The 15,552-nt window shown below is 41.3% G+C and overlaps 1 protein-coding gene across 1 annotated transcript in view; it reads left to right on the top strand.

Annotated features, from left to right (window-relative positions):
• Positions 1-468: 468 nt before the first annotated feature.
• The window catches only part of LOC109485415 (serine/arginine repetitive matrix protein 1-like), an 87,577-nt gene continuing 72,493 nt past the window's right edge, over positions 469-15,552 (top strand). Inside the window, exon 1 of the mRNA XM_019789017.1 lies at positions 469-531. The gene's annotated coding sequence lies outside the window, so the exon portion shown is untranslated. The remainder of the gene's footprint in view (positions 532-15,552) is intronic.

The following is a 15,552-nucleotide window of genomic DNA, read 5'->3' as shown; positions in this document are numbered from 1 at the left end:
AGAGTTGGAGTCTGCGGAGGATGTCATCCATAAAATTTACTTGCTGTGGCCTTATGCATCACAAGGGAGTGGGGAGACACTGGGACAGGGGGCGGGAATTCGATGGGGGGTCTGGGGCTAGCCTGAGGTGGTGCTGAATAGAGACCCTCGGAATAACAGTAGGATCTTAGCAGGGTGCAAGAAGATACAGAAAATGCAGCAAATTTAGTCTGGGGACGCTTTTTTGTGGCATGGAAGAACAATATCACAAAAGAAACAAAAACATTTTAATGGACAAAGATGAACTCACTAATAGGGTAGTGCTGCTTACTATGATTTAACCTCAATATACCCGCTTTTTATTATAATAAACAGCATACGTGTCAAGTTATATGTTTCACTACATCAATCACCTTACTAATGTATACCTGTCTTGTCAACCAACAAAAGACATGATATTTAATTATGGAAAATCAATTTATTTTCCAGGTGGACACGAGGGCACCGTGCAATTTTGCTTCACCAGACCGACATGGTATCAACCTTTTACAGGTATGTAAAAATGCATGGATACGGTTCCCAGGGGACTTGGTAACGCCCCTCTTTGCAACCTTCCACGTGAAACCATAATTGGGAAAAATGAAGCAGGCCTTTGCAATATAAACTCCAACCGTATCAAACTTCTCAATGTCAGCTGTGACTGGACGTATTATATAATACATGTAAAATACTGTACAGTATGTGCGCGACGAATCAGAACTATTTCAATATGTTAGATCGTATAGATAAATTCAACGAGATAACCAATACAGTAGTCAAATATAAAAATACATTTAAGAATGTCTCAATCTTATGGACTACATGTTAGAGAATAGTTAAATCTTTATTTTACCACTGATATATATTATGTATGTAATTTGCCACATACATATATTCTGTACGTAGGATGACGTTATCCATACATGTATTTACTAATAGCTTTGTTAGATCTTTAGCTGTAGACGACGATACAAAAGTCCCTGTCGTCTGTAAAAGTAGAACTTATTAACGGCAATAAAAGATTTAACCAAAAGATTTAACCAAGGAACAAAACATCCTTGTTAGCTGACATTACATTCCAGATACAACCTATTATAACTGAATCACAAGAGATTCATTATGTGATTATAACTGAATCACAAGAACATCAGTCGACCTAGAAAAAATTAGTCTTTTCCTCAAAATGTCCTGCAAACGCTTTTTAGAAATACATGACTGCGTGAGTGATTATCGTTGCCACACACATATACAATTTTCGCAGGAATTGAGTTTATTTTTAGCTAGATTAGACAGACTATAAGATCTAAAAAAAATACAAAAGAGAAATGCCTCTCATATTTTCCTAATTTGTTTTAATACAATCCTGTCGGCAGAGTCAGTTGTGCTTTTTAGCACAAAGTATATACAAGTACATGTAGAGCTCTGTCCGACTGCACACGTAATCAAGATAAATAACTCCACCGTGTCATAATCCCACAAGCTATAATTCCTATCCAACTACCTTATTATACGGCCATATCAGTGATGAATGACCCCATTGAGGAAGACGTATTAGCACCATCAGGCGGGATAAGGCGAAGAAACGTTTTGTCAAGGACGACGCATGTGACCCTACTGGGGCGTGGTTATCCTGTAATTAATAATAAATTAGGATGAGCTCATGGATCTGCTTGATGACTACAGAGGATGCAAATATTTTCCTCGAAATGTCCTGCAAACGCTTTTTCAAAATACATGACTGCATGAGTGATTATCATTGCCACACACACATGTATACAATTTTTACAGGAATTGAGTCCTTTTTTTGTAAGATTATACAGACTACAAGAAAGAGAAAAAAAGGGAATATGTCTCATGTTTTCCTAATTTGTTTTTTAATGCTATCTTGTGCTGTCGGCAGAGTCAGTTGTGTTTTTTAGCATACAGAACTAATCTCCAAGCACATCCCTCTCGGTGACAGTATCAAATTGGCCAGGCAGTATCCATTAGCCAGAGAAGGTTGCCAGCCACCGACGGGGTACCGACCCCCCCAAAAAACGGCCATATATAAAAAGGTAACGATCATTCCCCCACAACCTCTGCTTGGAGAGTAACAGAACCTCCATTTGATGTAAAACTAACCGGCTGACTGAAGAAGACATTGTGTTCAGCGTAGTTTCAATACTCCCTGTAGATGTATGAGATTCTGATATACTGAAAGGTACTTCAGTCAGCTTTTCGTCGTCAAGAACTCCCTTTCAGCTTGCTCGGCGGGTATTCACCCCAGGCTACGGGAGATGTGGCACATTACAATACACTAACGGGGTGTTATTGATGGCATGCCACAACAGGGGTGGGTACGCATATAATATGGTTTTGTTCAGCCCTATTGGATCGCTTCAGACTTTTTGACCCACGGAGGTCGCCCAAGCCACGGGGGTGCCATCGGGCGAATGATCTAACTATACCGGGTGTGAAATGAAACTGCTGCCCTTTGTCATGTCAGCTTTTGTTGGACCATCATACGAGACCTGGCCAGATATTTCACGTAGGGGTCGGGGGTGAAATCGGAGAACGACCACATTTCTGGTACTCAAGAGAAAAGCAAACGACTCTCTTTACTGCCGAAGCGGCACACGCTGCCATTGCCAACGACATCCGCCCGGCGTAATTCCTCACGATATAACTTTTGTCCAATCGATGTTTATTAGATTTCGCAGCACATCTGGCGGGTGCGGCAGTTATATTTAATACGGCTACAGTAATAGATGGCAAACACATTGGAAATGGCATCCATAATAGATGAAGAAGTGAGGTAAAGCGATGCTAAATTAGAAGCTGCGAAAATTATCCCTGACATTTACGTTTCGTATCAGGTACCTCGTTACGTGACAAGCACTTGGACGAATACTCCTCGCTACTGCCCTCTTGTAATACATGCTGTACAGACTATGATTACTCCGGGGAACACCGTACATTTGTCTCTGTCGTCTGCAAAATACCGTCGCGCAAGAAACCACTCATCTTCTTTAGCAGACCTTCATTCTGACTTCTGATTCGCGTTTTTTCTCCTGTGAGTACTACATGGTACTACTGAATGTGGAATTCAATGGTTCTTGCTAATGTATTGATCATTATTTAAAACTAGAAAAGTAAGATTTACAAAGCAACTGCATAATGTTTACCTTCGCATGTGGTCTACTCTGTTAATTCTTACTCTTGAAAACGCATTCATGTGTATATGGTGACAGGAGTCTAAATCCCTCCTAATATGAAATTGCAACATTGTGTTACCCAACACCAGTTACCATGGTGACAGACGTCAACAAATCAGGACATTAGCCAGGTCAGAGGTCACTGTTTTGAGAAGAAGAGGAAGAAACTGAGTAAAAACAATATGTTTTCCTTCGGTAAACATAATTATGCCACCAATGGGCTTTAGCAACATAACATAAAACAGAATCAGTTCAAAACAGAATATAGCCTGTAATATTAACAACAAAAATCAAATCAATGTAGCAGAATAAACAACAGTTAACAATGAAATAAGTTGAACTTAAAAACATGTAACAATGATCAAATGTAATCAAATTATCATATCAAATCAAACACGTCTATGTCAGGTATCTCCGCTGTTTTTTCGATACATGACCTCCTTGACAGCTGGCAGCTAGCGTTGTTATGTATATCTTTATAAGGCCATGTTGATTTGAGTATATAGATGACATCCTCTGGGAACCCAAAACTGGTTTTACCAAACAATTTTTTCACGTGCAAATTAAAACATTTGGCAAAAAATGTTGCATTCATTATGAAATCTACGTTGTCATGTAGGTTGAACAAATTATGACGGCGTATGGATGGTGAATAATATTAATAGACTCTTCATTTTCATTTCTTCACATTTCTTCCTTCCTTTGGAATTGATTATGACATTCTACGATATTACTATTGTTTTTATTATTCAATTTACGGCATACATGACGATATATATTTGCTCATTTTGCAGCTGCTTTGTACGATTTACAGTATGGTCAAAAACTTTTGTAAACAGGCGAAAATTCATACACGCGGATGTCATCCATATAATGAAATCAACATGGCCTAATGTTTAAAAAGTATAGCTTCTCTTTCTTTATTCTGTTCTTTTTTGTGTTACGTAAGTCCTATATTAATGAAGATGCTGAAATTATACATCAGATTGACGCAAATCCAGTCAGAATATGATTGAATTACACTGTTATAGGTCATATCAATAATTGAATCATAGTATCTGTATAAACTTATTTGTCACAGACGGTTTTCGTTATTGCTTGAATCGTTTTGCTTGAAGACGAAATGAACTGTTTTGGCACATTTTGGCACAGTGAGTCTGGTGGTATTTGTATCAAATCTGAGAAGTACGTTTGGCCTTTCCACCACAGAACCGGTCACATATATATGATAATTGTAACCTTCGTATCTCTGTTCTTGGTACTGTAGTGCAGTGCTTCCGAACTGTTTGTATTATGCTTACTGTGAAACGCTTGCAGACGTTCAATGTTAGCATTGCTGAAACCTCCGTCACACATTCAGAACCTTCTCCCGAACACCAACCGACCAAGGTTGGTCGAACGTCGGGATCAGTCTGGCCAGATGTAGGAATCGAATTTGAGTTAAATTTGAGTCAATTTTTACTGCCAATCACATCCCAACCTACTCCCGAACACCAGCCAAGCGTCAGCCAACTATGGTGGCACATCCCGTCCAAACTTGAGTGTTTTAGACAGTTTGAAACATTTGGCTTGTGCAAACGACCAGAAGCCGATCTTTCCATGGTTGGGAGGAGTTCGGCTAGTGTTCGGGGTCCCATATTCGCCTACATATTGAAAGTTTATTGCAAATTCATGCCCGAGGGCTAATTGCAAGAACATGATAACAAACTAAACAGTACAAATGATCATGAGTAATGCTAATGCTACTTTGAATATAGTTATTATTGGGTTTGATTTCTTTTCCGTGTGCAGTGGAGTATGAAATGGCCGACATTTTGCGAGATGTATGAATTGGGAGGTGTTAATAGAAATGCAGTTTTTTTGTAGGCTGGGAAGGTGAATAAAGCTAGGGAACATTTTGGTGACCATTCCAAATAATGTATCCCTTTCGGTGCTATCATGAGGGCAATAACAAATAAAGTGCATCTGTCAGTGCATGGTATTTATGTATGACAGGGACTTAATGTTTGTGATTCTCAATGACAATGACGTTATAATAATAATGATAATAATAATAATAAATGGTTTATTGGCCAAACATCAGCCTTATAGTGCTGAATTGATGCAGGGTTTACAATCAGATGATACAAATGGTAATAATACACATAATAATACATCATATAATAACGATAATACATAACATGATACATATTTGTTCCACATTTTTTGTGGAACTGCCGCAAGGGTCTGTGCGACTGCCATTCGTTGCCACAAGGTGACTTCAATACGGCTTCCTCCAACCGAAGTTAGGTACCCATTCAATACCCATTGGGTGGAGTGAGGAAAGTCGTGTAAAGTGCCTTTCCCAAGGGCCAACCGAAGTTAGGTACCCATTCACACCTGGGTGGAGTGAGGAAAGTCGTGTAAAGTGCCTTTCCCAAGGGTACAACGTCGGGCGTATGTCCAGACATGTCTCGGGTACGACTTGGGATCGAACCCGGGTCTCCCGGTTCACAGTCGAATGATCTACCACTACGCCACCTGACGCCACATTACACATAGCGTGTTATAGAGTGTTTCCAGACTTCCTGTAGATGTCCCATACCTGTCAGCGGCCATGTGTTTGTTGGTAACTGTATCCACCAGAAATGAGTGCTGACAGAGTAAGTGGCAGTAATTTTCTGGGTCGTGACGCGGTCGGAACAGCCTCTGCACCATGTATCCTGCCGCTTTAAGTCGCTGCAATTACTGATATGGCCACAGCAAGTAATTTGTATGGATGACATCAGCGAGCGCATTAATTTTGTCCTGATTTAAAAAAAAAAAAGAAATTTTGTTGCCCTCTGAAAGTGGTCAACATGCCGAAAATGGGGGAAAGATGTCTGTTGCCATGCCGGAAGGTGGCTGGCAGATAAATATGAAGAGAGGGGACAAGACAAGGCTCTGATTTATTGTTTTGTCTTTTACTCTGATGCATTTATTTTATTCCTTTTAAATGTGATGTTCTCTGAATCAAAACCATTTGTACAATGATTGAAAACTTTTATTTTCAGTGACAAATGGATGTTGTAATAGTTGGCAGTAAACACAATATAGATATCATTTCTTGTTGAACATGGTTTATAATGTCAAAATTTGAGAATGTAGGAACCTTGTTTTTTTGGCCCGCCTTGCTTTTTTCACCCTATCGCATTAGATTTGGAGTCTACCGAGGATGTCAGCCATAATATTTACTTGATGTGGCCTAATACTCGAGTCGTGCCACTATAGCACAATATAGATATCATTTCTTGTTGAACAAGGTTTATGATGTCAAAATTTGATAATGTAGGAACCTTGTTATTTGGCCAGCCTTGTTTTTTTCACCCTATCGCATTAGATTTTGAGTGTTGCAGCGGATGTCAGCCATAGAATTTACTTGATGTGGCCTAATACTCGAGTCGTGCCGTGTGATATAATCCAGTCACGATGACTCACGGCAGAACGGCGGAAAATGTTAATTGTAAAGCCACGATCGTGACACACTCAACTGGTCATTGCGATTCGCCCACTCTTTTATTTTGTTGGCCGTTTCGTTCTTCCATTCAATAGACTTGTAGTTTATTGGTAGTTCTGCGGGTCTGTTTTTGTAATGTATCTGTATCTGTATTAGTATAGCCGGTATAACCGCCCTTCGGCGTAACACACCAGCTTCGCAGGCACGCGGCGCGGCGGCAGCTAGCTATATCACACTGAACAACTTGTTACACTCAATCTTTGCACATTTAAAGTTAAAATTGTTTAAGGCTTTCTGGTGATGATGCCTCAATTGTGCTTGGTGGCAACGAGTTCCAGTCTACGATAGTTCTGGGGAGTTTTTGAAGACCTCGATTCTTGGTTGATAACTCTGGTACTTGAAGGCATGACTATTTCTTGTTCTCTTCTGGGCTGGTATTAGGTATTTAGTAGTTGGGACGTCCACCAGTTTATTAGTCATTTTGTACATCATGCACAGTCTGGACATTTTTCTTCTGTCTTCCAGTGAGACCCACTGTAGGTTTCTTTTCATTTCCGTGACACTAGCTTATAGCACCTCTTTCATAGTTGTGTGACAGGTGCTCCAGAGCCTTCGTATCGTTGTTTTTTCTCTCACTTGTTTGACCGCGAAAAACCTCCGGATAATTCATGAACTTTCTGACTTCTAGAGTAGAGGCAAGGTGCTTTGATAAGAAAACGTAATTCCCAATACAACGCGGAATAAAAGGACATGTGGGCGCTATGTCAGGGAGAAGTCAGGAGGTGCGCCCATTGAATCTTTCAGATGGTTGCCTGGGGAGGAACTCTATCCGTATCCGTTCATAATCAGGGACGCCTTCGGCATACGTGAAGACCCGGCGGGTGAGATCTCCTCAAGGGGGCGGGGCGGGACGTAACTCGGCCGGGCGATGCGTCCAGGCCGCGTCCCGGTGACATGATCTATGACGATAAATGACACCCCGTGCAGAAACACGTTTCATTAGCGGCGAAGGTGATTCTATCTGCCGAGTGATCCGTCGGCAAGGACAATATTCTTCATTAGCGATCCGGGCTAGACGAGAGGGAGTGAGCTGATGTAGTAATGGCATCACACTTTGGGAATTCTAATGGCTTCGGCAGGGTCATTAGCGGGGTACGGCACGGAGGAAACGGGACCACGCCAGGCGCCAATAAGGGCTCCCGGGTATCCACAGGCGTACGGCCGCGCCGCTCTTTCCTCTTTAGCAAAGAAGAAAGGTGGCGAGGGTCAGCGTAAAACCGGACCTCTCGCCCTTCAAACACAACGAAAAACCATTCCCCATCCTTCCCGTTCCGCCATCAATCTCTTAAAACTCCCATCAGACCTTCTCCTGACAGCCGTATGAATAGGTTAGTGCGGCCTCGAAGGTTGCCGCTGCTCCGAGCTCGTACGGAATCAATGCCTATTCACGTCAGGAGTTCAGGAGGGTATGGCAGCAGCGTGATGCAATATAAAAAAAGACGGGGGGCACTCGTGCTCCTGGAGAAGATGTCTCACTCACGGAGTACGAAAATGATTCCGCTTCTTATTTTCTACTTAACCACTGAAGTGGCAGGGCCTAGGCGGGGAGACAGGTAGGGAGCTACGGGGGAAGCAATCGCAAATCCTCCGCTCGATCGATGTGGGATTTTCAGCCGAGACAAAACATCAATAACGCGGCTTCATACCACTTGTGTTGGATTGATTGCGATGCCCGGGACCAAAGGGATAGGCAGGCGGCTGCATTATGCATTAGGACCCGCCAATAAACCTCTCCCTTCCGTCACCCCTTTGGGAACATGTGCGAGGAGAGATCCTGTAGAGCACAAACATCAACGGGGATGAGAGAAATGTGCTCGTAATCATTTAAAACACATTTACCGCGTGCCCCAGAGTGCACATGATGCATTAGCGCACTACGCAAACAGCATGGTATTTTGGAGCAGAAACAGTGGTGCTCTAATCTCCCCCGCACGACAAGTAATTATTATATCATTAAAAAGTCCAGCGCTCATATTTTTCAAGACAATTACACGAGATTGGTAATTTCATGTTCGCTGTAATATCGCCGTGTTCAAACACGAGGGAATATTAATATTTCGCACGCTTATTAATCAGTGTTCTCTTGAAGTTGAATAAAGTTTTGGCGCAACGGTTAGAGCGTTGGACTCGGAACCGAGAGGTCCCGGGTTCGATACTCACCGTGGCCCGACGTTGTGCCCTTAGGAAAGAAACTTTACACGACTTCCCCACCTATACGGTGGAGTGACGTCCACCGAGCCTCTTAGGCTAATTGTCTAACTGGGTGCCAAAAACACCCTACGGATTTGGTGCGCCGATGTGTCAACATCAGCACATTTGCGATCAAGAGCCCTTCATTTTTTTTACTAAAGTTTTAGACTTGAAACATTCTGAAATGTGTACAGAAGAAGCAGCTACTTATGATTACATTGAGAGGACCCTTAGCGAAGCCTTTCATTACTTCAACCCCTACATCTAAGTCATCACGACAGCCTCTGGCATCTTGAAGGATCCCATCTTGATACAGACCAGCCACTTGGCCCGAAGATGGGTCTTCTTCGTTGTTCTTTAGATGTCCTCTAGTGGCTTCACTCAAGAAGAAGTGAAACGATAAGACGAGTAGGCTATACAGCCCCTTGATGACGTCAAAGAGAAGTGGCTGATACGTGAAACTGGCATCTGGTAATTAAGGCCATGTTGATTTGATTGTATGGATGACATCCGCGCGCGCATGAATTTTCGGGCGTTTCCAACACAAAAAAGAGTTTTCAACCATACTGTAAATCGTACAAAACAGTTGCAAAATGAGCAAATATATAACGTAGGTTGAAAACAAACATTGGAAAACGTCGTAGAAGGCCAAAATCAAACGAAAAAAAAACACGAAAATGTATAGAAATTAATTTAAAGACTAAATTATTCGACAAACCATACTCTGTGTCATTTGATCAACCTTCAAAACTACGTACGTAGATTTCATAATGACAAGCAACTTTTTTTGGCCAAACTTTTTTTATTTGCACGCTCGCATATCGGTTTTGGGGTTCCCGGAGGATGTCATCCATATAATTAAATCAACATGGCCTAAGTACAGAGGAAAGGATGGAAGGGGTGCTAATCCACATAACACCCGGAATCATAGAGCGTGCCACTTAACGTCTGGTGCAGAATAATTCACTGGATCAATCTGTATCTGTATAGCCGGTATAACCGCCCTTCAGCGTAACACACCAGCTTCTGTATCTGTAAAGCCGGTATAACCGCCCTTAGGCGTAACACACCAGCTTCGCAGGCACGCGGCGCGGCGGCAGCTGGCTACATTACACCGATCGACTTGTTACACCTAACCCTTGAACATCTAACTCTAGACATTGTTTAAGCTATTTAATGACAATGCCCCTAATCTACTTGGTGACAGCGAGTTCCACTCTGCGATAGTTCTAGGAAAGAAGGAATTCTTGAACACCTCAATCCTTGGTTGATAACTCTGGTACTTGAAGGCATGGCTATTTCTTGTTCTCTTCTGGGCTGGTATTAGGTACTTAGTAGTTGGGACGTCCACCAGTTTATTAGACATTTTGTACATCATGCATTGTCTGGATATTTTTCTTCTGTCTTCCAGTGAGACCCACTGTAGGTTTCTTTTCATTTCCGTGACACTTGCTTATAGCACCTCTTTCATAGTTGTGTGACAGGTGCTTCAGAGCCTTCGTATCGTTGTTTTCGTCTGTCTTCCAGTGAGACCCACTGTAGGTTTCTTTTCATTTCCGTGACACTAGCGCCTCTTTCATAGTTGTTCATATACAGATACCGTAACGTACATACATCAACCTTGGATGCTACGTACAGTTATTGGTAGTTCGAAATAGAGAAAGAATGATGACACTTTATCAACTATAATGGGATGTACAACCTTTAAATGCACGTACCCTACGGTGATTAAGATAAGGAATGTCATAAAATGGTATTACCTATAATTCGCATGGTTGAGCCGTAGTTGTGGGAGGTCAAAAGAGGCGTTACCAACGATAGTTGAATTCTCATTCCCCGTTTTTTTATGCAATGTTGTCGTAAAGCCAATTATATATCGATTATAATAACAGAGGTAAAGTTTATTGCAAATACAAAAAAAACACAAAAATACAATAATATAAGAGACTACATCTAACTTTATGTGGTAATAGTTTTGAGGCAGTGGAAGACGATCACCCACTTTTCTATGAAATGTGGGTTCTTTGATTTTAGTAGTAGAATATAGAATAGTTATATTTTTTAATAATGTTTAAATGGTTCATTTAAAGGTTTGTGAAATACCATATGGTTTTTGTACTTTCAATCGAATTATTAGATAATCAAATCATGAAGGAACCTTAAGGTAGGGCCAGGGGGGGGGAGCACTTCTAGGGGGGTCTTAAAAATACTACTTTGTGATATGTATGGCTGTTTTTTTTTCTACGAGTACCTTGGTACAATATGATGATTTATGCAAAATTTCATGACGTCATGATGACGTAATAGAAAATTACACGCCACGGCCCTTTTTTCAAAGTTGTTCCCACTCCCTAATAACGATTGAATGTACAACGCTAATATTTTGAAGAATGATAGATAATAGTATGAAGCAAGTTTAAACTGTAATTTCCAACACAAAAATTGAACTCACCCAAATTTTCGACTGTACAACTTCAGTCTTTGTCAAGGAATGAGCAATCCACCGCTTCCGTGACGTCACGCAGATAGCACACGTGACTCCGTGAGCAGTGGATCATAGGTTGCAGAATGTCTGTGGCGCCCCCCGTCTCTGTTGAGGGATGGTTGTAATGCCCTGATGTAGATGGCCTCTTTAATTCCACGTGCAAAGAAATCCGGTTCTGAGTTCAAGATTCTTACTGGGTGAGTCCAATGTTTGTGTTGGAAATTACAGTGTAAACTTGCTTCATAATCATCTCTACCAACACAGATCAACTTTCAAGATAAGATACAAAAATTAACAGTAGATAATAGTGATTTAGTTCAACGTACGGCAGCATTTTAAGATATCTTTTGAATCAGAATCACCTCTTTGGTGTGGCGAATCTGCATCGACAACCAGGTCAGCACCATTGCTAATTCAATCCAAAGCCATCGGCTAAGCAGTTTGATGGCTGCCATAACGAGAATCATTCACAGTTTGATACCGCTACAACTCCTGACAACAACCGATTTCATCTCATTACCTCCGCAGTGATGGTCTATTATACGTAATCAAAATGACAGTAACCTATAATACCGAACCTTCCAAGTACGATACAGATGTGCCGATAAAAATCATAATAATAAACCATTGCCGGCTTCGTGATGAAGACAAATTGTGCATATTTCGGCGTAACGATTTTTACCAGTGGGACGGCAGATTTGAAAAACCGATTTTCGAGCACAATCAAAAAAACGGAAACTACGGCTCACCCAATGAAATAGTCGTATACAATGGGTTATTCTGTTGTGACTTAGCGATAGGAAATTGGAGGTACTTGGTTGTTAAATGAGCTCATCAGGCGTATGAAAGGGTGGACTACATATCAGACACGGCTCGCAAGTTAAAAGCATCTTTTAAGTTGCTGGTATTAGGAAGATGAAAGCAGAAGACACCGTAACGGGCCAACATTGATGAGCACAGCCACATAATATCTGATTTCGGTCTTAGTAGATGAAATTTGCAAGGCCTAATGTTATAATTTATAATTATACGTCATAAAAAAGAAACATTTTTATCAATCATCTTATGCTGTAGTTATCGTTAACGTTATCCTTCCTCGACTCTTGGGTGCAGATTAATACTCTATTGCAATATTTGTGTAACAATCAGCAAAGACCTATCTTCATGAACGTCTTATTGAAAAAAAGTTATCCCCTGCTTATTCTTAAATGTATTCTTTTGCCTTATTGTAATATATCCACCTATCCCTCGTCTGCCACTTAAACATTCTACTGTATATCTTTTCCAACAAGACGTGGTGACGGCACCCTCATTTTTTAAACTTATTCTTATGCAGCCACCAACACCGATGGCAACATAGTACTCATTTTCACCATGCATAGTGAAGTGAGGAAAGTCGTGTAAAGTGCTTTTCCCAAGGACACAAGATCGGTGGCATGGTAGGATTCGAACCCGGGGGCTCTTGGTTTCGAGTCGAGAACAAGCTGCCGTTACACCACACAATGCCACTTTTCTACTGTACATTCGGTTAATCTCCAAGCAGATCCCTTTCGGTGGTAAAAAGACAGTATCAATTTGGCCAGGCAGTATCCATTAGCCAGAGAAGGTCGGCAGCCACCGACGGGTGGGGGTCAGGACAAAAAAAAACGGCCATATAAAAAAAGGTAACGATCATTCCCCCACAACCTCTGCTTTGAGAGTACATTCGGTAGTGTTTGCGGATGGATGTCCTTGTTTACAAGTCATCGGTGGCATGGTAGGATTCGAACCCGGGAGCTCTTGGTTCCGAGTCGAACAAGCTGCCGTTACGCCATACGATGCCACTTTTCTACTGTGTATTCCGCAGTGTCTGCTGATGAATGTCCTTGTTTACAAGTCACGGCCAAAGGGCTGACAATAAATAAGAAGGGAGTTCTACTACATCAGACCCTAGGGGAGTCCTGATTACTCTGGCCATCGCAAGGCAGTAATTTATCGAACCCGATGGTTGGAGGATACGGTCATTTTAAGTCTAGCCTGAATACAATGCCACTAACTGAAGCTAATTCAGGCAATTGGCGTAACGATTTCTTCGATTTTGCCTATAGTGGATAACCTCTGCCTACAAGAGAGGGAGTGTTCCCAAAGAACATAGTTGCCCTAGTATTCAAAACTGGTGTGTGATAAAAAAAAAGATGCAATCGATTTTAACATTAATTGCTAATTATAACTTGATAAACAATGGTGACGACCAAGTGTATGAAAAATAAGAATAGTGTTGATGTAATGATGGTGCTTCTTCCTCAACTAAAATCTTACTGGCCCTTCAAACACAATTCAAATCATTGTCGATATTGATGTTTTAAAAAATGTATCTGATTTATAGAATTTAGATCAACTTGACCAATTTATCAGCTAAGTCTCTGGAAGAATACACTGACATATTCATATGAAACTATTTTTTGTCAAGAAGACGTAAACATGAGAAGTTAAACTGTGTAAATCCTCCAGAGCATCAGCCTTGAACTGTCTTTGGCGTGACTGTATAATCATGTGTTATTATATCCACCAGGCGAAGCGGAGTTTCATGGGGTTCAGATCTCCAGTCAGGTGGTTGGACGTCACGCGCGCCGCTATAAAATTGCCAAAACAGTCAATAAAGGTAATGACAGTGGGATGAAGCATCACCGTGATGGACCCAACCGATAAAGAGAGAACCGGTCCAAAGTGGAGAGAGAACGACCTACAAGAGCGCGAATCAATGACACAATGGAGCATCAACTGGCACAGTAGAGTCCTCGGCAACTGATCTGCATCTGTATCTGTATAGCCGGTATAACCGCCTTTCGGCGTAACACACCAGCTTCGCAGGCACGCGGCGCGGCGGCAGCTGGCTATATTACACCGATCGACTTCTTACACCCAACCCTTGAAGTTCTAACTCTAGACGTTGTTTAAAGCTATCTAATGACAATGCCCCTACTGTACTTGGTGACAGCGAGTTCCACTCTGCGATACTTCTAGGAAAGAATGAATTCTTGAACACCTCAATCCTTGGTTGATAACTCTGGTACTTGAAGGCATGGCTATTTCTTGTTCTCTTCTGGGCTGGTATCAGATACTTAGTGGTTGGTACATCTGCCAGTTTATTAGTCATTTTGTACATCATGCACAGTCTTCCAGTGAGACCCACTGTATGTTTCTTTTCATTTCCGTTACACTAGCACCCCTTTGATAGTTGTTCGTGCAGAATCTAACAGCTTGGTTCTGTACCCTTTCCAGTTAATCTTTGTCTTTCTTTGTATATGGATCCCATAATTTCTAAAATCCCATAATTCATAAATTCTAAATGTTGAGATGGACCAAACCGATAAAGAAAGAACCGGTCCAAAGAACGACCTACAAGAGCGCGAATCAATGACACAATGGAGCATCAACCGGCACAGTAGAGTCCTCGGCAACTGATAAAGTTGAAATGGCGATATGGTGGGGTATATGGTCAGTGGGTATGACCTCTGCGGTTATACGACTGTCTGGAGCTGGTCAGCCCTGTCGAGAAAGCACGTGGGCTTTCCTGGAAATCCCCATAGGCAATTTAGACTCTATCACTTGATAAATTACGGAGATAGTTTCCGGACGTTTCTAGTGACATCCGTCATTCTTCTTCAGCGTCAAATCTAACAGAACTAGTCAACAATTATATACGAGCAACTGGAAAATTGTTACCCGTAATTTATTGATATGTATTGTTTGTTTACTTTGATGTCTAACCTTCACCAACGTTCATGAAAATCCGTAATAGACAATTTAGACTCTACTACTAAATAAATTACGGAGATAATTTTCGGACATTTTGAGTGACATCCGTCATTCTTCTTCAGTGTCACTAATGAACTAACAGAACTAGTCAACACTTATATATAAGCAACTGGAAAACTGTAACTCGTAACCTAACATTCATCAACGTTTCCTGGAAATCCTCATAGACATTTAGACTCTATTACTTGATAGATAACGTAGATAACTTCCGGACGTTTTGAGTGACATACATCATTCTTTTTTAGCGTCAAATCTAACGGAAATAGTCAACACTTATATATGAGCAACTGAAAAACTGTGACTCGTAATTTATTGATATGTCTTCTTTATGT

This window comes from Branchiostoma belcheri, unplaced genomic scaffold, assembly GCF_001625305.1.
Source record: "Branchiostoma belcheri isolate BF01 breed outbred unplaced genomic scaffold, Haploidv18h27 scaffold75, whole genome shotgun sequence".
Taxonomy (NCBI): domain Eukaryota; kingdom Metazoa; phylum Chordata; class Leptocardii; order Amphioxiformes; family Branchiostomatidae; genus Branchiostoma; species Branchiostoma belcheri.
Note: the sequence above shows the minus strand (reverse complement) of the source record. Positions and strands in the feature narration are given on the sequence as shown.